This window comes from Ranitomeya variabilis, chromosome 2 (genome assembly GCF_051348905.1).
Source record: "Ranitomeya variabilis isolate aRanVar5 chromosome 2, aRanVar5.hap1, whole genome shotgun sequence".
Taxonomy (NCBI): domain Eukaryota; kingdom Metazoa; phylum Chordata; class Amphibia; order Anura; family Dendrobatidae; genus Ranitomeya; species Ranitomeya variabilis.
Genome location: NC_135233.1, coordinates 141,038,691 through 141,062,256, shown reverse-complemented (window position 1 = coordinate 141,062,256; position 23,566 = coordinate 141,038,691). Strand labels below are relative to the sequence as shown.

General features: G+C 36.4%; 10 non-coding genes across 10 annotated transcripts; all 10 read right to left on the bottom strand.

The window, feature by feature from the left end:
* Window positions 1–5,627: 5,627 nt before the first annotated feature.
* Window positions 5,628–5,710, bottom strand: TRNAL-UAA (transfer RNA leucine (anticodon UAA)). The gene has a single exon. It is a non-coding gene; the product is annotated as a tRNA-Leu (tRNA).
* A 1,668-nt stretch (window positions 5,711–7,378) lies between these two features.
* Window positions 7,379–7,461, bottom strand: TRNAL-UAA (transfer RNA leucine (anticodon UAA)). The gene has a single exon. It is a non-coding gene; the product is annotated as a tRNA-Leu (tRNA).
* A 1,668-nt stretch (window positions 7,462–9,129) lies between these two features.
* On the bottom strand, window positions 9,130–9,212 carry TRNAL-UAA (transfer RNA leucine (anticodon UAA)). Its single transcript has one exon. It is a non-coding gene; the product is annotated as a tRNA-Leu (tRNA).
* A 1,668-nt stretch (window positions 9,213–10,880) lies between these two features.
* On the bottom strand, window positions 10,881–10,963 carry TRNAL-UAA (transfer RNA leucine (anticodon UAA)). The gene has a single exon. It is a non-coding gene; the product is annotated as a tRNA-Leu (tRNA).
* Window positions 10,964–12,631: 1,668 nt separating this feature from the next.
* TRNAL-UAA (transfer RNA leucine (anticodon UAA)) lies at window positions 12,632–12,714 on the bottom strand. The gene has a single exon. It is a non-coding gene; the product is annotated as a tRNA-Leu (tRNA).
* Window positions 12,715–14,381: 1,667 nt separating this feature from the next.
* TRNAL-UAA (transfer RNA leucine (anticodon UAA)) lies at window positions 14,382–14,464 on the bottom strand. Its single transcript has one exon. It is a non-coding gene; the product is annotated as a tRNA-Leu (tRNA).
* Window positions 14,465–16,132: 1,668 nt separating this feature from the next.
* On the bottom strand, window positions 16,133–16,215 carry TRNAL-UAA (transfer RNA leucine (anticodon UAA)). The gene has a single exon. It is a non-coding gene; the product is annotated as a tRNA-Leu (tRNA).
* A 2,955-nt stretch (window positions 16,216–19,170) lies between these two features.
* TRNAL-UAA (transfer RNA leucine (anticodon UAA)) lies at window positions 19,171–19,253 on the bottom strand. Its single transcript has one exon. It is a non-coding gene; the product is annotated as a tRNA-Leu (tRNA).
* A 1,667-nt stretch (window positions 19,254–20,920) lies between these two features.
* Window positions 20,921–21,003, bottom strand: TRNAL-UAA (transfer RNA leucine (anticodon UAA)). Its single transcript has one exon. It is a non-coding gene; the product is annotated as a tRNA-Leu (tRNA).
* A 1,668-nt stretch (window positions 21,004–22,671) lies between these two features.
* On the bottom strand, window positions 22,672–22,754 carry TRNAL-UAA (transfer RNA leucine (anticodon UAA)). Its single transcript has one exon. It is a non-coding gene; the product is annotated as a tRNA-Leu (tRNA).
* Between the last annotated feature and the right edge of the window lie 812 nt (window positions 22,755–23,566).

Below are 23,566 nucleotides of genomic sequence, written 5' to 3'. Positions count from 1 at the left end.
ACGCATGGGCGGTATAAACTTTGGTGAAGCACTTGGGGGATAAAAGTGCTCACCACACATCTAGATAAGTTCCTTAGGGGGTCTAGTTTCCAAAATGGGGTCACTTGTGGGGGGTTTCCACTGTTTAGGCACATCAGGGGCTCGCCAAATGGAACGTGACGGCCGCAGAAGATTCCATCAAAGCCTGCGTTCCAAAACGTCACTACTTCCCTTCCGAGCCCTGACGTGTGCCCAAACAGTAGTTTTCTCCCACATGTGGGGTACCAGCGTACTCAGGGCAAATTGGACAACAACTTTTGTGGTCCAATTTCTCCTGTTACCCTTGGGAAATTAATAAATTGGGGACGAAAAGATCATTTTTGTGGGCAAAAAATAGGATTTTTTATTTTCACGCATGGGCGGTATAAACTTTGGTGAAGCACTTGGGGGATAAAAGTGCTCACCACACATCTAGATAAGTTCCTTAGGGGGTCTAGTTTCCAAAATGGGGTCACTTGTGGGGGGTTTCCACTGTTTAGGCACATCAGGGGCTCGCCAAATGGAACGTGACGGCCGCAGAAGATTCCATCAAAGCCTGCGTTCCAAAACGTCACTACTTCCCTTCCGAGCCCTGACGTGTGCCCAAACAGTAGTTTTCTCCCACATGTGGGGTACCAGCGTACTCAGGGCAAATTGGACAACAACTTTTGTGGTCCAATTTCTCCTGTTACCCTTGGGAAATTAATAAATTGGGGACGAAAAGATCATTTTTGTGGGCAAAAAATAGGATTTTTTATTTTCACGCATGGGCGGTATAAACTTTGGTGAAGCACTTGGGGGATAAAAGTGCTCACCACACATCTAGATAAGTTCCTTAGGGGGTCTAGTTTCCAAAATGGGGTCACTTGTGGGGGGTTTCCACTGTTTAGGCACATCAGGGGCTCGCCAAATGGAACGTGACGGCCGCAGAAGATTCCATCAAAGCCTGCGTTCCAAAACGTCACTACTTCCCTTCCGAGCCCTGACGTGTGCCCAAACAGTAGTTTTCTCCCACATGTGGGGTACCAGCGTACTCAGGGCAAATTGGACAACAACTTTTGTTGTCCAATTTCTCCTGTTACCCTTGGGAAATTAATAAATTGGGGACGAAAAGATCATTTTTGTGGGCAAAAAATAGGATTTTTTATTTTCACGTACGGGCGGTATAAACTTCTGTGAAGCACTTGGGGGATAAAAGTGCTCACCACACATCTAAATAAGTTCCTTAGGGGGTCTAGTTTCCAAAATGGGGTCACTTGTGGGGGGTTTCCACTGTTTAGGCACATCAGGGGCTCACCAAACGCGACATGGCGTCCAATCTCAATTCCAGCTAATTTTAGCTTGAGAAAGTCTTATGGCGCTCCTTCCCTTCTGAGCCCTGCCATGCGCCTAAACAGTGGTTCCCCCCCACATATGGGGTATTGGCGTACTCAGGACAAATTGGACTACAACTTTTGTGGTCCAATTTCTTCAGTTACCCTTGTGAAAATTAAAAATTGGGGACTGAACCATCATGTTTGTGGAAAAAATACGTTTTTTTATTTTCACGTACGGGCGGTATAAACTTCTGTGAAGCACTTGGGGGATAAAAGTGCTCACCACACATCTAAATAAGTTCCTTAGGGGGTCTAGTTTCCAAAATGGGGTCACTTGTGGGGGGTTTCCACTGTTTAGGCACATCAGGGGCTCACCAAACGCGACATGGCGTCCAATCTCAATTCCAGCTAATTTTAGCTTGAGAAAGTCTTATGGCGCTCCTTCCCTTCTGAGCCCTGCCATGCGCCTAAACAGTGGTTCCCCCCCACATATGGGGTATTGGCGTACTCAGGACAAATTGGACTACAACTTTTGTGGTCCAATTTCTTCAGTTACCCTTGTGAAAATTAAAAATTGGGGACTGAACCATCATGTTTGTGGAAAAAATACGTTTTTTTATTTTCACGTACGGGCGGTATAAACTTCTGTGAAGCACTTGGGGGATAAAAGTGCTCACCACACATCTAAATAAGTTCCTTAGGGGGTCTAGTTTTCAAAATGGGGTCACTTGTGGGGGGTTTCCACTGTTTAGGCACATCAGGGGCTCACCAAACGCGACATGGCGTCCAATCTCAATTCCAGCTAATTTTAGCTTGAGAAAGTCTTATGGCGCTCCTTCCCTTCTGAGCCCTGCCATGCGCCTAAACAGTGGTTCCCCCCCACATATGGGGTATTGGCGTACTCAGGACAAATTGGACTACAACTTTTGTCGTCCAATTTCTTCAGTTACCCTTGTGAAAATTAAAAATTGGGGACTGAACCATCATGTTTGTGGAAAAAATACGTTTTTTTATTTTCACGTACGGGCGGTATAAACTTCTGTGAAGCACTTGGGGGATAAAAGTGCTCACCACACATCTAAATAAGTTCCTTAGGGGGTCTAGTTTCCAAAATGGGGTCACTTGTGGGGGGTTTCCACTGTTTAGGCACATCAGGGGCTCACCAAACGCGACATGGCGTCCAATCTCAATTCCAGCTAATTTTAGCTTGAGAAAGTCTTATGGCGCTCCTTCCCTTCTGAGCCCTGCCATGCGCCTAAACAGTGGTTCCCCCCCACATGTGGGGTATTGGCGTACTCAGGACAAATTGGACTACAACTTTTGTGGTCCAATTTCTTCAGTTACCCTTGTGAAAATTAAAAATTGGGGACTGAACCATCATGTTTGTGGAAAAAATACGTTTTTTTATTTTCACGTACGGGCGGTATAAACTTCTGTGAAGCACTTGGGGGATAAAAGTGCTCACCACACATCTAAATAAGTTCCTTAGGGGGTCTAGTTTCCAAAATGGGGTCACTTGTGGGGGGTTTCCACTGTTTAGGCACATCAGGGGCTCACCAAACGCGACATGGCGTCCAATCTCAATTCCAGCTAATTTTAGCTTGAGAAAGTCTTATGGTGCTCCTTCCCTTCTGAGCCCTGCCATGCGCCTAAACAGTGGTTCCCCCCACATATGGGGTATTGGCGTACTCAGGACAAATTGGACTACAACTTTTGTGGTTCAATTTCTTCAGTTACCCTTGTGAAAATTAAAAATTGGGGACTGAACCATCATGTTTGTGGAAAAAATACGTTTTTTTATTTTCACGTACGGGCGGTATAAACTTCTGTGAAGAACTTGGGGGATAAAAGTGCTCACCACACATCTAGATAAGTTCCTTAGGGGGTCTAGTTTCCAAAATGGGGTCACTTGTGGGGGGTTTCCACTATTTAGGCACATCAGGGGCTCACCAAACGCGACATGGCGTCCAATCTCAATTCCAGCTAATTTTAGCTTGAGAAAGTCTTATGGTGCTCCTTCCCTTCTGAGCCCTGCCATGCGCCTAAACAGTGGTTCCCCCCACATATGGGGTATTGGCGTACTCAGGACAAATTGGACTACAACTTTTGTGGTTCAATTTCTTCAGTTACCCTTGTGAAAATTAAAAATTGGGGACTGAACCATCATGTTTGTGGAAAAAATACGTTTTTTTATTTTCACGTACGGGCGGTATAAACTTCTGTGAAGCACTTGGGGGATAAAAGTGCTCACCACACATCTAAATAAGTTCCTTAGGGGGTCTAGTTTCCAAAATGGGGTCACTTGTGGGGGGTTTCCACTGTTTAGGCACATCAGGGGCTCACCAAACGCGACATGGCGTCCAATCTCAATTCCAGCTAATTTTAGCTTGAGAAAGTCTTATGGCGCTCCTTCCCTTCTGAGCCCTGCCATGCGCCCAAACAGTGGTACCCCTCCACATATGGGGTATCAGCGTACTCAGGACAAATTGGACAACAACTTTTGCAGTCCAATTTCTCCTGTTACCTCTGGGAAAATAAAAAAATTGTTGCTAAAAGATCGTTTTCATGACTAAAAAGTTAAATTTTCATTTTTTCCTTCAACATTGCTTTAGCTCTCATGAAGCACCAGAAGGGTTAATAAACTTCTTGGATGTGGTTTTGATCAGCTTGAGGGGTGCAGTTTTTAGAATGGTGTCACTTTTGGGTATTTTTTGCTATATAGACCCCTAAATGTGACTTCAAATGTGAGGTGGTCCCTAAAAAAAATGGTTTTGTAAATTTTGTTGTAAAAATGAGAAATTGCTGGTCAACTTTTAACCCTTATAACTCCCTAACAAAAAAAAATTTGTTTCCAAAATTGTGCTGATGTAAAGTAGACATGTGGGAAATGTTACTTATTAAGTATTTTGTGTGACATATCTCTGTGATTTAAGGGCATAAAAATTCAAAGTTGGAAAATTGCAAAATTTTCAAAATTTTCGCCAAATTTCCATTTTTTTCACAAATAAACTCAGGTAATATCAAAGAAATTTTACCACTATCATGAAGTACAATATGTCACGAGAAAACAATGTCAGAATCACTGGGATCCGTTGAAGCGTTCCAGAGTTATAACCTCATAAAGGGACAGTGGTCAGAATTGTAAAAATTGGCCCGGTCATTAACGTGCAAACCACCCTCGGGGCTTAAGGGGTTAAGTTTGGAACTTACTGTAATATCATGCTCTAATGTACTAGAGACTCATCTCATAATGGAAAAAATAAACATAAAAGGGCGATAGTCAGGTATATTGAAGATTAATACTGTGCTATCGGGCAACATAAACTTTTCTTGTGCTCAAACATTACTCCATTTTCAGAAACCTTGTAGAATTTGAAGTATAAAAATCATACCAGGAGTGGGGTTTGAACCCCCTCAATTTTTAAGTTTGGAACTTAATGTAATATCATGCTCTAATGTACTAGAGATTAATCTCATAATGGAAAAAATAAACATAAATGGGCGTATGGAAGGGTTAATACTGCACTCTCTGGCAACAAGAACAATTCTTTTGCTGAAATAATAATAATTTTTTAGAAATCTTGTAGAATTTCAAGTGTAAAACTCATACCAGAAATGAGGTTCGAACCCCTCAATTTTTAAGTTTGGAGCTTACTGTAATATCATGCTCTAAGGTACTAGAGATTCATCTCATAATGGAAAAAATAAACATAAAAGGGCATATTAAAGGGTTAATTGAAGGGTTAATTCTGCACTCTCTGGCAACAAGAACAATTCTTTTGCTGAAATATTAATCATTATTCAGAAATCTTGTAGAATTTCAAGTGTACAACTCATACCAGGAATGAGGTTCGAACCCCTCAATTTTTAAGTTTGGAGCTTACTGTAATATCATGCTCTAATGTACTAGAGATTCATCTCATAATGGAAAAAATAAACATAAAAGGGCGATTGTCAGGTGCATTGAAGGTTTAATACTGTGCTATCTGGCAACAAGAACTTTTCTTTTGCTCAAACATTACTCCATTTTCAGAAACTTGTAGAATTTCAAGTATAAGACTCATACCAGGAGTGGGATTCGAGGCCCCTCAAATTTTAAGTTTGGAACTTAATGTAATATCATGCTCTAATGTACTAGAGATTCATCTCATAATGGAAAAAAATAAACATTAAAGGGTGATAGTCAGGGGAACTGAAGGGTTAATACTGCACTACCTGGCTACAAGAACATTTCTTTTGCTGAAACATTACTCTTTTTTCAGAAATCTTGTAGAATTTCAAGTGTAAAACTCATACCAGGAGTGGGGTTCGAACCCACGAGGATACATATCCATTGGATCTTAAGTCCAACGCCTTAACCACTCGGCCATCCTGGTGAATGCACATGAAGTTTTGGATTTCGTAGGCAGCTAGTGTTTATTGAATGTGTGCTCTCTTATGAAGTTTGCACTAACAGATTTTTTTAAGACACTTATCAAGAGCAATACACAGACTTTTAATGGGAACCTTACTGTTGACTGTAAATTTCATCCAGAAAAAAATATTTTTCCCCTTTTGTAGATTTTCATTTTTGATTACATGTTTAGTGTGGTGACCAAGAGTGAATATTAGAATAAAATGCCATCAAGATTTGTCAACAACACTAAGCACAAGGTTTTAGTTTATTTAAACACTTTAACCTCTCCAAAAAAGCTCATATTTGTCAAATTCATCACTTTACCATAGGCCAGATTTTCTCAGGCGTATTTTACATTTCATGACATCCTACGCACACTGGCCATGTTTTTTTCTGGATTACCCCCCTCTAGTAGATAATGTTTTTTGTGACTGGATTGCGCTATATTTCTGATATTATTTTAACATCAAATGTTTCTTTGGGACTGTAGTTTAAATATTTACCTCAAATATTCAAATTTGCCTTAATCCCTACATTTTCCTCAATTTTTAAGTTTGGAACTTACTGTAATATCATGCTCTAATGTACTAGAGACTCATCTCATAATGGAAAAAATAAACATAAAAGGGCGATAGTCAGGTATATTGAAGATTAATACTGTGCTATCGGGCAACATAAACTTTTCTTGTGCTCAAACATTACTCCATTTTCAGAAACCTTGTAGAATTTGAAGTATAAAAATCATACCAGGAGTGGGGTTTGAACCCCCTCAATTTTTAAGTTTGGAACTTAATGTAATATCATGCTCTAATGTACTAGAGATTAATCTCATAATGGAAAAAATAAACATAAATGGGCGTATGGAAGGGTTAATACTGCACTCTCTGGCAACAAGAACAATTCTTTTGCTGAAATAATAATAATTTTTTAGAAATCTTGTAGAATTTCAAGTGTAAAACTCATACCAGAAATGAGGTTCGAACCCCTCAATTTTTAAGTTTGGAGCTTACTGTAATATCATGCTCTAAGGTACTAGAGATTCATCTCATAATGGAAAAAATAAACATAAAAGGGCATATTAAAGGGTTAATTGAAGGGTTAATTCTGCACTCTCTGGCAACAAGAACAATTCTTTTGCTGAAATATTAATCATTATTCAGAAATCTTGTAGAATTTCAAGTGTACAACTCATACCAGGAATGAGGTTCGAACCCCTCAATTTTTAAGTTTGGAGCTTACTGTAATATCATGCTCTAATGTACTAGAGATTCATCTCATAATGGAAAAAATAAACATAAAAGGGCGATTGTCAGGTGCATTGAAGGTTTAATACTGTGCTATCTGGCAACAAGAACTTTTCTTTTGCTCAAACATTACTCCATTTTCAGAAACTTGTAGAATTTCAAGTATAAGACTCATACCAGGAGTGGGATTCGAGGCCCCTCAAATTTTAAGTTTGGAACTTAATGTAATATCATGCTCTAATGTACTAGAGATTCATCTCATAATGGAAAAAAATAAACATTAAAGGGTGATAGTCAGGGGCACTGAAGGGTTAATACTGCACTACCTGGCTACAAGAACATTTCTTTTGCTGAAACATTACTCTTTTTTCAGAAATCTTGTAGAATTTCAAGTGTAAAACTCATACCAGGAGTGGGGTTCGAACCCACGAGGATACATATCCATTGGATCTTAAGTCCAACGCCTTAACCACTCGGCCATCCTGGTGAATGCACATGAAGTTTTGGATTTCGTAGGCAGCTAGTGTTTATTGAATGTGTGCTCTCTTATGAAGTTTGCACTAACAGATTTTTTTAAGACACTTATCAAGAGCAATACACAGACTTTTAATGGGAACCTTACTGTTGACTGTAAATTTCATCCAGAAAAAAATATTTTTCCCCTTTTGTAGATTTTCATTTTTGATTACATGTTTAGTGTGGTGACCAAGAGTGAATATTAGAATAAAATGCCATCAAGATTTGTCAACAACACTAAGCACAAGGTTTTAGTTTATTTAAACACTTTAACCTCTCCAAAAAAGCTCATATTTGTCAAATTCATCACTTTACCATAGGCCAGATTTTCTCAGGCGTATTTTACATTTCATGACATCCTACGCACACTGGCCATGTTTTTTTCTGGATTACCCCCCTCTAGTAGATAATGTTTTTTGTGAATGGATTGCGCTATATTTCTGATATTATTTTAACATCAAATGTTTCTTTGGGACTGTAGTTTGAATATTTACTTCAAATATTCAAATTGGCCTTAATCCCTACATTTTCCTCAATTTTTAAGTTTGGAACTTACTGTAATATCATGCTCTAATGTACTAGAGATTCATCTCATAATGGAAAAAATAAACATAAAAGGGCGATAGTCAGGTATATTGAAGATTAATACTGTGCTATCGGGCAACACAAACTTTTCTTGTGCTCAAACATTACTCCATTTTCAGAAACCTTGTAGAATTTGAAGTATAAAAATCATACCAGGAGTGGGGTTTGAACCCCCTCAATTTTTAAGTCTGGAACTTAATGTAATATCATGCTCTAATGTACTAGAGATTAATCTCATAATGGAAAAAATAAACATAAATGGGCGTATGGAAGGGTTAATACTACACTCTCTGGCAACAAGAACAATTCTTTTGCTGAAATAATAATCATTTTTTAGAAATCTTGTAGAATTTCAAGTGTAAAACTCATACCAGAAATGAGGTTCGAACCCCTCAATTTTTAAGTTTGGAGCTTACTGTAATATCATGCTCTAAGGTACTAGAGATTCATCTCATAATGGAAAAAATAAACATAAAAGGGCATATTAAAGGGTTAATTGAAGGGTTAATACTGCACTCTCTGGCAACAAGAACAATTCTTTTGCTGAAATATTAATCATTATTCAGAAATCTTGTAGAATTTCAAGTGTACAACTCATACCAGGAATGAGGTTCGAACCCCTCAATTTTTAAGTTTGGAGCTTACTGTAATATCATGCTCTAATGTACTAGAGATTCATCTCATAATGGAAAAAATAAACATAAAAGGGCGATTGTCAGGTGCATTGAAGGTTTAATACTGTGCTATCTGGCAACAAGAACTTTTCTTTTGCACAAACATTACTCAATTTTCAGAAACTTGTAGAATTTCAAGTATAAGACTCATACCAGGAGTGGGGTTCGAGGCCCCTCAAATTTTAAGTTTGGAACTTAATGTAATATCATGCTCTAATGTACTAGAGATTCATCTCATAATGGAAAAAAATAAACATTAAAGGGTGATAGTCAGGGGAACTGAAGGGTTAATACTGCACTACCTGGCTACAAGAACATTTCTTTTGCTGAAACATTACTCTTTTTTCAGAAATCTTGTAGAATTTCAAGTGTAAAACTCATACCAGGAGTGGGGTTCGAACCCACGAGGATACATATCCATTGGATCTTAAGTCCAACGCCTTAACCACTCGGCCATCCTGGTGAATGCACATGAAGTTTTGGATTTCGTAGGCAGCTAGTGTTTATTGAATGTGTGCTCTCTTATGAAGTTTGCACTAACAGATTTTTTTAAGACACTTATCAAGAGCAATACACAGACTTTTAATGGGAACCTTACTGTTGACTGTAAATTTCATCCAGAAAAAAATATTTTTCCCCTTTTGTAGATTTTCATTTTTGATTACATGTTTAGTGTGGTGACCAAGAGTGAATATTAGAATAAAATGCCATCGAGATTTGTCAACAACACTAAGCACAAGGTTTTAGTTTATTTAAACACTTTAACCTCTCCAAAAAAGCTCATATTTGTCAAATTCATCACTTTACCATAGGCCAGATTTTCTCAGGCGTATTTTACATTTCATGACATCCTACGCACACTGGCCATGTTTTTTTCTGGATTACCCCCCTCTAATAGATAATGTTTTTTGTGAATGGATTGCGCTATATTTCTGATATTATTTTAACATCAAATGTTTCTTTGGGACTGTAGTTTGAATATTTACCTCAAATATTCAAATTGGCCTTAATCCCTACATTTTCCTCAATTTTTAAGTTTGGAACTTACTGTAATATCATGCTCTAATGTACTAGAGATTCATCTCATAATGGAAAAAATAAACATAAAAGGGCGATAGTCAGGTATATTGAAGATTAATACTGTGCTATCGGGCAACACAAACTTTTCTTGTGCTCAAACATTACTCCATTTTCAGAAACCTTGTAGAATTTGAAGTATAAAAATCATACCAGGAGTGGGGTTTGAACCCCCTCAATTTTTAAGTTTGGAACTTAATGTAATATCATGCTCTAATGTACTAGAGATTAATCTCATAATGGAAAAAATAAACATAAATGGGCGTATGGAAGGGTTAATACTGCACTCTCTGGCAACAAGAACAATTCTTTTGCTGAAATAATAATCATTTTTTAGAAATCTTGTAGAATTTCAAGTGTAAAACTCATACCAGAAATGAGGTTCGAACCCCTCAATTTTTAAGTTTGGAGCTTACTGTAATATCATGCTCTAAGGTACTAGAGATTCATCTCATAATGGAAAAAATAAACATAAAAGGGCATATTAAAGGGTTAATTGAAGGGTTAATACTGCACTCTCTGGCAACAAGAACAATTCTTTTGCTGAAATATTAATCATTATTCAGAAATCTTGTAGAATTTCAAGTGTACAACTCATACCAGGAATGAGGTTCGAACCCCTCAATTTTTAAGTTTGGAGCTTACTGTAATATCATGCTCTAATGTACTAGAGATTCATCTCATAATGGAAAAAATAAACATAAAAGGGCGATTGTCAGGTGCATTGAAGGTTTAATACTGTGCTATCTGGCAACAAGAACTTTTCTTTTGCACAAACATTACTCAATTTTCAGAAACTTGTAGAATTTCAAGTATAAGACTCATACCAGGAGTGGGGTTCGAGGCCCCTCAAATTTTAAGTTTGGAACTTAATGTAATATCATGCTCTAATGTACTAGAGATTCATCTCATAATGGAAAAAAATAAACATTAAAGGGTGATAGTCAGGGGAACTGAAGGGTTAATACTGCACTACCTGGCTACAAGAACATTTCTTTTGCTGAAACATTACTCTTTTTTCAGAAATCTTGTAGAATTTCAAGTGTAAAACTCATACCAGGAGTGGGGTTCGAACCCACGAGGATACATATCCATTGGATCTTAAGTCCAACGCCTTAACCACTCGGCCATCCTGGTGAATGCACATGAAGTTTTGGATTTCGTAGGCAGCTAGTGTTTATTGAATGTGTGCTCTCTTATGAAGTTTGCACTAACAGATTTTTTTAAGACACTTATCAAGAGCAATACACAGACTTTTAATGGGAACCTTACTGTTGACTGTAAATTTCATCCAGAAAAAAATATTTTTCCCCTTTTGTAGATTTTCATTTTTGATTACATGTTTAGTGTGGTGACCAAGAGTGAATATTAGAATAAAATGCCATCGAGATTTGTCAACAACACTAAGCACAAGGTTTTAGTTTATTTAAACACTTTAACCTCTCCAAAAAAGCTCATATTTGTCAAATTCATCACTTTACCATAGGCCAGATTTTCTCAGGCGTATTTTACATTTCATGACATCCTACGCACACTGGCCATGTTTTTTTCTGGATTACCCCCCTCTAATAGATAATGTTTTTTGTGAATGGATTGCGCTATATTTCTGATATTATTTTAACATCAAATGTTTCTTTGGGACTGTAGTTTGAATATTTACCTCAAATATTCAAATTGGCCTTAATCCCTACATTTTCCTCAATTTTTAAGTTTGGAACTTACTGTAATATCATGCTCTAATGTACTAGAGATTCATCTCATAATGGAAAAAATAAACATAAAAGGGCGATAGTCAGGTATATTGAAGATTAATACTGTGCTATCGGGCAACACAAACTTTTCTTGTGCTCAAACATTACTCCATTTTCAGAAACCTTGTAGAATTTGAAGTATAAAAATCATACCAGGAGTGGGGTTTGAACCCCCTCAATTTTTAAGTTTGGAACTTAATGTAATATCATGCTCTAATGTACTAGAGATTAATCTCATAATGGAAAAAATAAACATAAATGGGCGTATGGAAGGGTTAATACTGCACTCTCTGGCAACAAGAACAATTCTTTTGCTGAAATAATAATCATTTTTTAGAAATCTTGTAGAATTTCAAGTGTAAAACTCATACCAGAAATGAGGTTCGAACCCCTCAATTTTTAAGTTTGGAGCTTACTGTAATATCATGCTCTAAGGTACTAGAGATTCATCTCATAATGGAAAAAATAAACATAAAAGGGCATATTAAAGGGTTAATTGAAGGGTTAATACTGCACTCTCTGGCAACAAGAACAATTCTTTTGCTGAAATATTAATCATTATTCAGAAATCTTGTAGAATTTCAAGTGTACAACTCATACCAGGAATGAGGTTCGAACCCCTCAATTTTTAAGTTTGGAGCTTACTGTAATATCATGCTCTAATGTACTAGAGATTCATCTCATAATGGAAAAAATAAACATAAAAGGGCGATTGTCAGGTGCATTGAAGGTTTAATACTGTGCTATCTGGCAACAAGAACTTTTCTTTTGCTCAAACATTACTCAATTTTCAGAAACTTGTAGAATTTCAAGTATAAGACTCATACCAGGAGTGGGGTTCGAGGCCCCTCAAATTTTAAGTTTGGAACTTAATGTAATATCATGCTCTAATGTACTAGAGATTCATCTCATAATGGAAAAAAATAAACATTAAAGGGTGATAGTCAGGGGCACTGAAGGGTTAATACTGCACTACCTGGCTACAAGAACATTTCTTTTGCTGAAACATTACTCTTTTTTCAGAAATCTTGTAGAATTTCAAGTGTAAAACTCATACCAGGAGTGGGGTTCGAACCCACGAGGATACATATCCATTGGATCTTAAGTCCAACACCTTAACCACTCGGCCATCCTGGTGAATGCACATGAAGTTTTGGATTTCGTAGGCAGCTAGTGTTTATTGAATGTGTGCTCTCTTATGAAGTTTGCACTAACAGATTTTTTTAAGACACTTATCAAGAGCAATACACAGACTTTTAATGGGAACCTTACTGTTGACTGTAAATTTCATCCAGAAAAAAATATTTTTCCCCTTTTGTAGATTTTCATTTTTGATTACATGTTTAGTGTGGTGGCCAAGAGTGAATATTAGAATAAAATGCCATTGAGATTTGTCAACAACACTAAGCACAAGGTTTTAGTTTATTTAAACACTTTAACCTCTCCAAAAAAGCTCATATTTGTCAAATTCATCACTTTACCATAGGCCAGATTTTCTCAGGCGTATTTTACATTTCATGACATCCTACGCACACTGGCCATGTTTTTTTCTGGATTACCCCCCTCTAGTAGATAATGTTTTTTGTGAATGGATTGCGCTATATTTCTGATATTATTTTAACATCAAATGTTTCTTTGGGACTGTAGTTTGAATATTTACCTCAAATATTCAAATTGGCCTTAATCCCTACATTTTCCTCAATTTTTAAGTTTGGAACTTACTGTAATATCATGCTCTAATGTACTAGAGATTCATCTCATAATGGAAAAAATAAACATAAAAGGGCGATAGTCAGGTATATTGAAGATTAATACTGTGCTATCGGGCAACACAAACTTTTCTTGTGCTCAAACATTACTCCATTTTCAGAAACCTTGTAGAATTTGAAGTATAAAAATCATACCAGGAGTGGGGTTTGAACCCCCTCAATTTTTAAGTTTGGAACTTAATGTAATATCATGCTCTAATGTACTAGAGATTAATCTCATAATGGAAAAAATAAACATAAATGGGCGTATGGAAGGGTTAATACTGCACTCTCTGGCAACAAGAACAATTCTTTTGCTGAAATAATAATAATTTTTTAGAAATCTTGTAGAATTTCAAGTGTAAAACTCATACCAGAAATGAGGTTCGAACCCTCAATTTTTAAGTTTGGAGCTTACTGTAATATCATGCTCTAAGGTACTAGAGATTCATCTCATAATGGAAAAAATAAACATAAAAGGGCATATTAAAGGGTTAATTGAAGGGTTAATACTGCACTCTCTGGCAACAAGAACAATTCTTTTGCTGAAATATTAATCATTATTCAGAAATCTTGTAGAATTTCAAGTGTACAACTCATACCAGGAATGAGGTACGAACCCCTCAATTTTTAAGTTTGGAGCTTACTGTAATATCATGCTCTAATGTACTAGAGATTCATCTCATAATGGAAAAAATAAACATAAAAGGGCGATTGTCAGGTGCATTGAAGTTTTAATACTGTGCTATCTGGCAACAAGAACTTTTCTTTTGCTCAAACATTACTCCATTTTCAGAAACTTGTAGAATTTCAAGTATAAGACTCATACCAGGAGTGGGGTTCGAGGCCCCTCAAATTTTAAGTTTGGAACTTAATGTAATATCATGCTCTAATGTACTAGAGATTCATCTCATAATGGAAAAAAATAAACATTAAAGGGTGATAGTCAGGGGCACTGAAGGGTTAATACTGCACTACCTGGCTACAAGAACATTTCTTTTGCTGAAACATTACTCTTTTTTCAGAAATCTTGTAGAATTTCAAGTGTAAAACTCATACCAGGAGTGTGGTTCGAACCCACGAGGATACATATCCATTGGATCTTAAGTCCAACGCCTTAACCACTCGGCCATCCTGGTGAATGCACATGAAGTTTTGGATTTCGTAGGCAGCTAGTGTTTATTGAATGTGTGCTCTCTTATGAAGTTTGCACTAACAGATTTTTTTAAGACACTTATCAAGAGCAATACACAGACTTTTAATGGGAACCTTACTGTTGACTGTAAATTTCATCCAGAAAAAAATATTTTTCCCCTTTTGTAGATTTTCATTTTTGATTACATGTTTAGTGTGGTGACCAAGAGTGAATATTAGAATAAAATGCCATCGAGATTTGTCAACAACACTAAGCACAAGGTTTTAGTTTATTTAAACACTTTAACCTCTCCAAAAAAGCTCATATTTGTCAAATTCATCACTTTACCATAGGCCAGATTTTCTCAGGCGTATTTTACATTTCATGACATCCTACGCACACTGGCCATGTTTTTTTCTGGATTACCCCCCTCTAGTAGATAATGTTTTTTGTGAATGGATTGCGCTATATTTCTGATATTATTTTAACATCAAATGTTTCTTTGGGACTGTAGTTTGAATATTTACCTCAAATATTCAAATTGGCCTTAATCCCTACATTTTCCTCAATTTTTAAGTTTGGAACTTACTGTAATATCATGCTCTAATGTACTAGAGATTCATCTCATAATGGAAAAAATAAACATAAAAGGGCGATAGTCAGGTATATTGAAGATTAATACTGTGCTATCGGGCAACACAAACTTTTCTTGTGCTCAAACATTACTCCATTTTCAGAAACCTTGTAGAATTTGAAGTATAAAAATCATACCAGGAGTGGGGTTTGAACCCCCTCAATTTTTAAGTTTGGAACTTAATGTAATATCATGCTCTAATGTACTAGAGATTAATCTCATAATGGAAAAAATAAACATAAATGGGCGTATGGAAGGGTTAATACTGCACTCTCTGGCAACAAGAACAATTCTTTTGCTGAAATAATAATCATTTTTTAGAAATCTTGTAGAATTTCAAGTGTAAAACTCATACCAGAAATGAGGTTCGAACCCCTCAATTTTTAAGTTTGGAGCTTACTGTAATATCATGCTCTAAGGTACTAGAGATTCATCTCATAATGGAAAAAATAAACATAAAAGGGCATATTAAAGGGTTAATTGAAGGGTTAATACTGCACTCTCTGGCAACAAGAACAATTCTTTTGCTGAAATATTAATCATTATTCAGAAATCTTGTAGAATTTCAAGTGTACAACTCATACCAGGAATGAGGTTCGAACCCCTCAATTTTTAAGTTTGGAGCTTACTGTAATATCATGCTCTAATGTACTAGAGATTCATCTCATAATGGAAAAAATAAACATAAAAGGGCGATTGTCAGGTGCATTGAAGGTTTAATACTGTGCTATCTGGCAACAAGAACTTTTCTTTTGCTCAAACATTACTCCATTTTCAGAAACTTGTAGAATTTCAAGTATAAGACTCATACCAGGAGTGGGGTTCGAGGCCCCTCAAATTTTAAGTTTGGAACTTAATGTAATATCATGCTCTAATGTACTAGAGATTCATTTCATAATGGAAAAAAATAAACATTAAAGGGTGATAGTCAGGGGCACTGAAGGGTTAATACTGCACTACCTGGCTACAAGAACATTTCTTTTGCTGAAACATTACTCTTTTTTCAGAAATCTTGTAGAATTTCAAGTGTAAAACTCATACCAGGAGTGGGGTTCGAACCCACGAGGATACATATCCATTGGATCTTAAGTCCAACGCCTTAACCACTCGGCCATCCTGGTGAATGCACATGAAGTTTTGGATTTTGTAGGCAGCTAGTGTTTATTGAATGTGTGCTCTCTTATGAAGTTTGCACTAACAGATTTTTTTAAGACACTTATCAAGAGCAATACACAGACTTTTAATGGGAGCCTTACTGTTGACTGTAAATTTCATCCAGAAAAAAATATTTTTCCCCTTTTGTAGATTTTCATTTTTGATTACATGTTTAGTGTGGTGACCAAGAGTGAATATTAGAATAAAATGCCATCGAGATTTGTCAACAACACTAAGCACAAGGTTTTAGTTTATTTAAACACTTTAACCTCTCCAAAAAAGCTCATATTTGTCAAATTCATCACTTTACCATAGGCCAGATTTTCTCAGGCGTATTTTACATTTCATGACATCCTACGCACACTGGCCATGTTTTTTTCTGGATTACCCCCCTCTAATAGATAATGTTTTTTGTGAATGGATTGCGCTATATTTCTGATATTATTTTAACATCAAATGTTTCTTTGGGACTGTAGTTTGAATATTTACCTCAAATATTCAAATTGGCCTTAATCCCTACATTTTCCTCAATTTTTAAGTTTGGAACTTACTGTAATATCATGCTCTAATGTACTAGAGATTCATCTCATAATGGAAAAAATAAACATAAAAGGGCGATAGTCAGGTATATTGAAGATTAATACTGTGCTATCGGGCAACACAAACTTTTCTTGTGCTCAAACATTACTCCATTTTCAGAAACCTTGTAGAATTTGAAGTATAAAAATCATACCAGGAGTGGGGTTTGAACCCCCTCAATTTTTAAGTTTGGAACTTAATGTAATATCATGCTCTAATGTACTAGAGATTAATCTCATAATGGAAAAAATAAACATAAATGGGCGTATGGAAGGGTTAATACTGCACTCTCTGGCAACAAGAACAATTCTTTTGCTGAAATAATAATCATTTTTTAGAAATCTTGTAGAATTTCAAGTGTAAAACTCATACCAGAAATGAGGTTCGAACCCCTCAATTTTTAAGTTTGGAGCTTACTGTAATATCATGCTCTAAGGTACTAGAGATTCATCTCATAATGGAAAAAATAAACATAAAAGGGCATATTAAAGGGTTAATTGAAGGGTTAATACTGCACTCTCTGGCAACAAGAACAATTCTTTTGCTGAAATATTAATCATTATTCAGAAATCTTGTAGAATTTCAAGTGTACAACTCATACCAGGAATGAGGTTCGAACCCCTCAATTTTTAAGTTTGGAGCTTACTGTAATATCATGCTCTAATGTACTAGAGATTCATCTCATAATGGAAAAAATAAACATAAAAGGGCGATTGTCAGGTGCATTGAAGGTTTAATACTGTGCTATCTGGCAACAAGAACTTTTCTTTTGCTCAAACATTACTCAATTTTCAGAAACTTGTAGAATTTCAAGTATAAGACTCATACCAGGAGTGGGGTTCGAGGCCCCTCAAATTTTAAGTTTGGAACTTAACCCCTTCACCCCCGGAGCTTTTTCCGTTTTTCCATTTTCGTTTTTCGCTCCCCTCCTTCCCAGAGCCATAACTTTTTTATTTTTCCGTCAATTTGGCCATGTGAGGGCTTATTTTTTGCGGGACGAGTTGTACTTTTGAACGACATCATTGGTTTTAGCATGTCGTGTACTAGAAAACGGGAAAAAAATTCCAAGTGCAGTGAAATTGCAAAAAAAGTGCAATCCCACACTTGTTTTTTGCTTGCCTATTTTGCTAGGTTCACTAAATGCTAAAACTGACTTGCCATTATGATTCTCCAGGTCACTACGAGTTTATAGACACCCAACATGACTAGGTTATTTTTCACCTAAGTGGTGAAAAAAAATTCCAAACTTTGCAAAAAACAAAACAAAACAAAATTGCGCCATTTTCCGATACTCGTAGCGTCTCCATTTTTCGTGATCTGGGGTCAGGTGAGGGCTTATTTTTTGCGTGCCGAGCTGGCGTTTTTAATGATAGCATTTTGGTGTAGATACGTTCTTTTGATCGCCCGTTATTGCATTTTAATGCAATGTCGTGGCGACCAAAAAAACGTAAATCTGGCGTTTCGAATTTTTTTCTCATTACGCCATTTAGCGATCAGGTTAATGCTTTTTTTTTATTGATAGATCGGGCGATTCTGAACGCGGCGATACCAAATATGTGTAGGTTGGGTTTTTTTTTATTGATTTATTTTGATTGGGGCGAAAGGGGGGTGATTTAAACTTTTATATTTTTTTTATTTTTTTCACATTTTTAAAAACTTTTTTTTTTTACTTTTGCCATGCTTCAATAGCCTCCATGGGAGGCTAGAAGCAGGCACAGCCCGATCGGCTCTGCTATGCAGCAGTGATCATAAGATCGCTGCTACACAGCAGATTTGCAGGTGTGCTGTGAGCGCCGACCACAGGGGGGCGCTCACAGCCACCGGCAATCAGTAACCATAGAGGTCTCAAGGACCTCTATGGTTACCTTCCTGACACATCGCCGACCCCCGATCATGTGACGGGGGTCGGCGATGCGCTCATATCCGGCCGCACGGCCGGATGCGGTAGTTAAATGCCGCTGTCTGCGCTTGACAGCGGCATTTAACTAGTTAATAGCGGCGGGTGATCGCGATTTCACCCGCCGCTATTGCGCGCACATGTCAGCTGTAAAAAACAGCTGACATGTCGCGACTTTGATGTGCGCTCACCGCCGGAGCGCACATCAAAGCGGGGGTCCCGACATGTGACGTACTATACCGTCACATGTCGGGAAGGGGTTAATGTAATATCATGCTCTAATGTACTAGAGATTCATCTCATAATGGAAAAAAATAAACATTAAAGGGTGATAGTCAGGGGCACTGAAGGGTTAATACTGCACTACCTGGCTACAAGAACATTTCTTTTGCTGAAACATTACTCTTTTTTCAGAAATCTTGTAGAATTTCAAGTGTAAAACTCATACCAGGAGTGGGGTTCGAACCCACGAGGATACATATCCATTGGATCTTAAGTCCAACACCTTAACCACTCGGCCATCCTGGTGAATGCACATGAAGTTTTGGATTTCGTAGGCAGCTAGTGTTTATTGAATGTGTGCTCTCTTATGAAGTTTGCACTAACAGATTTTTTTAAGACACTTATCAAGAGCAATACACAGACTTTTAATGGGAACCTTACTGTTGACTGTAAATTTCATCCAGAAAAAAATATTTTTCCCCTTTTGTAGATTTTCATTTTTGATTACATGTTTAGTGTGGTGACCAAGAGTGAATATTAGAATAAAATGCCATTGAGATTTGTCAACAACACTAAGCACAAGGTTTTAGTTTTTTTAAACACTTTAACCTCTCCAAAAAAGCTCATATTTGTCAAATTCATCACTTTACCATAGGCCAGATTTTCTCAGGCGTATTTTACATTTCATGACATCCTACGCACACTGGCCATGTTTTTTTCTGGATTACCCCCCTCTAGTAGATAATGTTTTTTGTGAATGGATTGCGCTATATTTCTGATATTATTTTAACATCAAATGTTTCTTTGGGACTGTAGTTTGAATATTTACCTCAAATATTCAAATTGGCCTTAATCCCTACATTTTCCTCAATTTTTAAGTTTGGAACTTACTGTAATATCATGCTCTAATGTACTAGAGATTCATCTCATAATGGAAAAAATAAACATAAAAGGGCGATAGTCAGGTATATTGAAGATTAATACTGTGCTATCGGGCAACACAAACTTTTCTTGTGCTCAAACATTACTCCATTTTCAGAAACCTTGTAGAATTTGAAGTATAAAAATCATACCAGGAGTGGGGTTTGAACCCCCTCAATTTTTAAGTTTGGAACTTAATGTAATATCATGCTCTAATGTACTAGAGATTAATCTCATAATGGAAAAAATAAACATAAATGGGCGTATGGAAGGGTTAATACTGCACTCTCTGGCAACAAGAACAATTCTTTTGCTGAAATAATAATAATTTTTTAGAAATCTTGTAGAATTTCAAGTGTAAAACTCATACCAGAAATGAGGTTCGAACCCTCAATTTTTAAGTTTGGAGCTTACTGTAATATCATGCTCTAAGGTACTAGAGATTCATCTCATAATGGAAAAAATAAACATAAAAGGGCATATTAAAGGGTTAATTGAAGGGTTAATACTGCACTCTCTGGCAACAAGAACAATTCTTTTGCTGAAATATTAATCATTATTCAGAAATCTTGTAGAATTTCAAGTGTACAACTCATACCAGGAATGAGGTACGAACCCCTCAATTTTTAAGTTTGGAGCTTACTGTAATATCATGCTCTAATGTACTAGAGATTCATCTCATAATGGAAAAAATAAACATAAAAGGGCGATTGTCAGGTGCATTGAAGTTTTAATACTGTGCTATCTGGCAACAAGAACTTTTCTTTTGCTCAAACATTACTCCATTTTCAGAAACTTGTAGAATTTCAAGTATAAGACTCATACCAGGAGTGGGGTTCGAGGCCCCTCAAATTTTAAGTTTGGAACTTAATGTAATATCATGCTCTAATGTACTAGAGATTCATCTCATAATGGAAAAAAATAAACATTAAAGGGTGATAGTCAGGGGCACTGAAGGGTTAATACTGCACTACCTGGCTACAAGAACATTTCTTTTGCTGAAACATTACTCTTTTTTCAGAAATCTTGTAGAATTTCAAGTGTAAAACTCATACCAGGAGTGGGGTTCGAACCCACGAGGATACATATCCATTGGATCTTAAGTCCAACGCCTTAACCACTCGGCCATCCTGGTGAATGCACATGAAGTTTTGGATTTCGTAGGCAGCTAGTGTTTATTGAATGTGTGCTCTCTTATGAAGTTTGCACTAACAGATTTTTTTAAGACACTTATCAAGAGCAATACACAGACTTTTAATGGGAACCTTACTGTTGACTGTAAATTTCATCCAGAAAAAAATATTTTTCCCCTTTTGTAGATTTTCATTTTTGATTACATGTTTAGTGTGGTGACCAAGAGTGAATATTAGAATAAAATGCCATCGAGATTTGTCAACAACACTAAGCACAAGGTTTTAGTTTATTTAAACACTTTAACCTCTCCAAAAAAGCTCATATTTGTCAAATTCATCACTTTACCATAGGCCAGATTTTCTCAGGCGTATTTTACATTTCATGACATCCTACGCACACTGGCCATGTTTTTTTCTGGATTACCCCCCTCTAGTAGATAATGTTTTTTGTGAATGGATTGCGCTATATTTCTGATATTATTTTAACATCAAATGTTTCTTTGGGACTGTAGTTTGAATATTTACCTCAAATATTCAAATTGGCCTTAATCCCTACATTTTCCTCAATTTTTAAGTTTGGAACTTACTGTAATATCATGCTCTAATGTACTAGAGATTCATCTCATAATGGAAAAAATAAACATAAAAGGGCGATAGTCAGGTATATTGAAGATTAATACTGTGCTATCGGGCAACACAAACTTTTCTTGTGCTCAAACATTACTCCATTTTCAGAAACCTTGTAGAATTTGAAGTATAAAAATCATACCAGGAGTGGGGTTTGAACCCCCTCAATTTTTAAGTTTGGAACTTAATGTAATATCATGCTCTAATGTACTAGAGATTAATCTCATAATGGAAAAAATAAACATAAATGGGCGTATGGAAGGGTTAATACTGCACTCTCTGGCAACAAGAACAATTCTTTTGCTGAAATAATAATCATTTTTTAGAAATCTTGTAGAATTTCAAGTGTAAAACTCATACCAGAAATGAGGTTCGAACCCCTCAATTTTTAAGTTTGGAGCTTACTGTAATATCATGCTCTAAGGTACTAGAGATTCATCTCATAATGGAAAAAATAAACATAAAAGGGCATATTAAAGGGTTAATTGAAGGGTTAATACTGCACTCTCTGGCAACAAGAACAATTCTTTTGCTGAAATATTAATCATTATTCAGAAATCTTGTAGAATTTCAAGTGTACAACTCATACCAGGAATGAGGTTCGAACCCCTCAATTTTTAAGTTTGGAGCTTACTGTAATATCATGCTCTAATGTACTAGAGATTCATCTCATAATGGAAAAAATAAACATAAAAGGGCGATTGTCAGGTGCATTGAAGGTTTAATACTGTGCTATCTGGCAACAAGAACTTTTCTTTTGCTCAAACATTACTCAATTTTCAGAAACTTGTAGAATTTCAAGTATAAGACTCATACCAGGAGTGGGGTTCGAGGCCCCTCAAATTTTAAGTTTGGAACTTAATGTAATATCATGCTCTAATGTACTAGAGATTCATCTCATAATGGAAAAAAATAAACATTAAAGGGTGATAGTCAGGGGCACTGAAGGGTTAATACTGCACTACCTGGCTACAAGAACATTTCTTTTGCTGAAACATTACTCTTTTTTCAGAAATCTTGTAGAATTTCAAGTGTAAAACTCATACCAGGAGTGGGGTTCGAACCCACGAGGATACATATCCATTGGATCTTAAGTCCAACACCTTAACCACTCGGCCATCCTGGTGAATGCACATGAAGTTTTGGATTTCGTAGGCAGCTAGTGTTTATTGAATGTGTGCTCTCTTATGAAGTTTGCACTAACAGATTTTTTTAAGACACTTATCAAGAGCAATACACAGACTTTTAATGGGAACCTTACTGTTGACTGTAAATTTCATCCAGAAAAAAATATTTTTCCCCTTTTGTAGATTTTCATTTTTGATTACATGTTTAGTGTGGTGACCAAGAGTGAATATTAGAATAAAATGCCATTGAGATTTGTCAACAACACTAAGCACAAGGTTTTAGTTTTTTTAAACACTTTAACCTCTCCAAAAAAGCTCATATTTGTCAAATTCATCACTTTACCATAGGCCAGATTTTCTCAGGCGTATTTTACATTTCATGACATCCTACGCACACTGGCCATGTTTTTTTCTGGATTACCCCCCTCTAGTAGATAATGTTTTTTGTGAATGGATTGCGCTATATTTCTGATATTATTTTAACATCAAATGTTTCTTTGGGACTGTAGTTTGAATATTTACCTCAAATATTCAAATTGGCCTTAATCCCTACATTTTCCTCAATTTTTAAGTTTGGAACTTACTGTAATATCATGCTCTAATGTACTAGAGATTCATCTCATAATGGAAAAAATAAACATAAAAGGGCGATAGTCAGGTATATTGAAGATTAATACTGTGCTATCGGGCAACACAAACTTTTCTTGTGCTCAAACATTACTCCATTTTCAGAAACCTTGTAGAATTTGAAGTATAAAAATCATACCAGGAGTGGGGTTTGAACCCCCTCAATTTTTAAGTTTGGAACTTA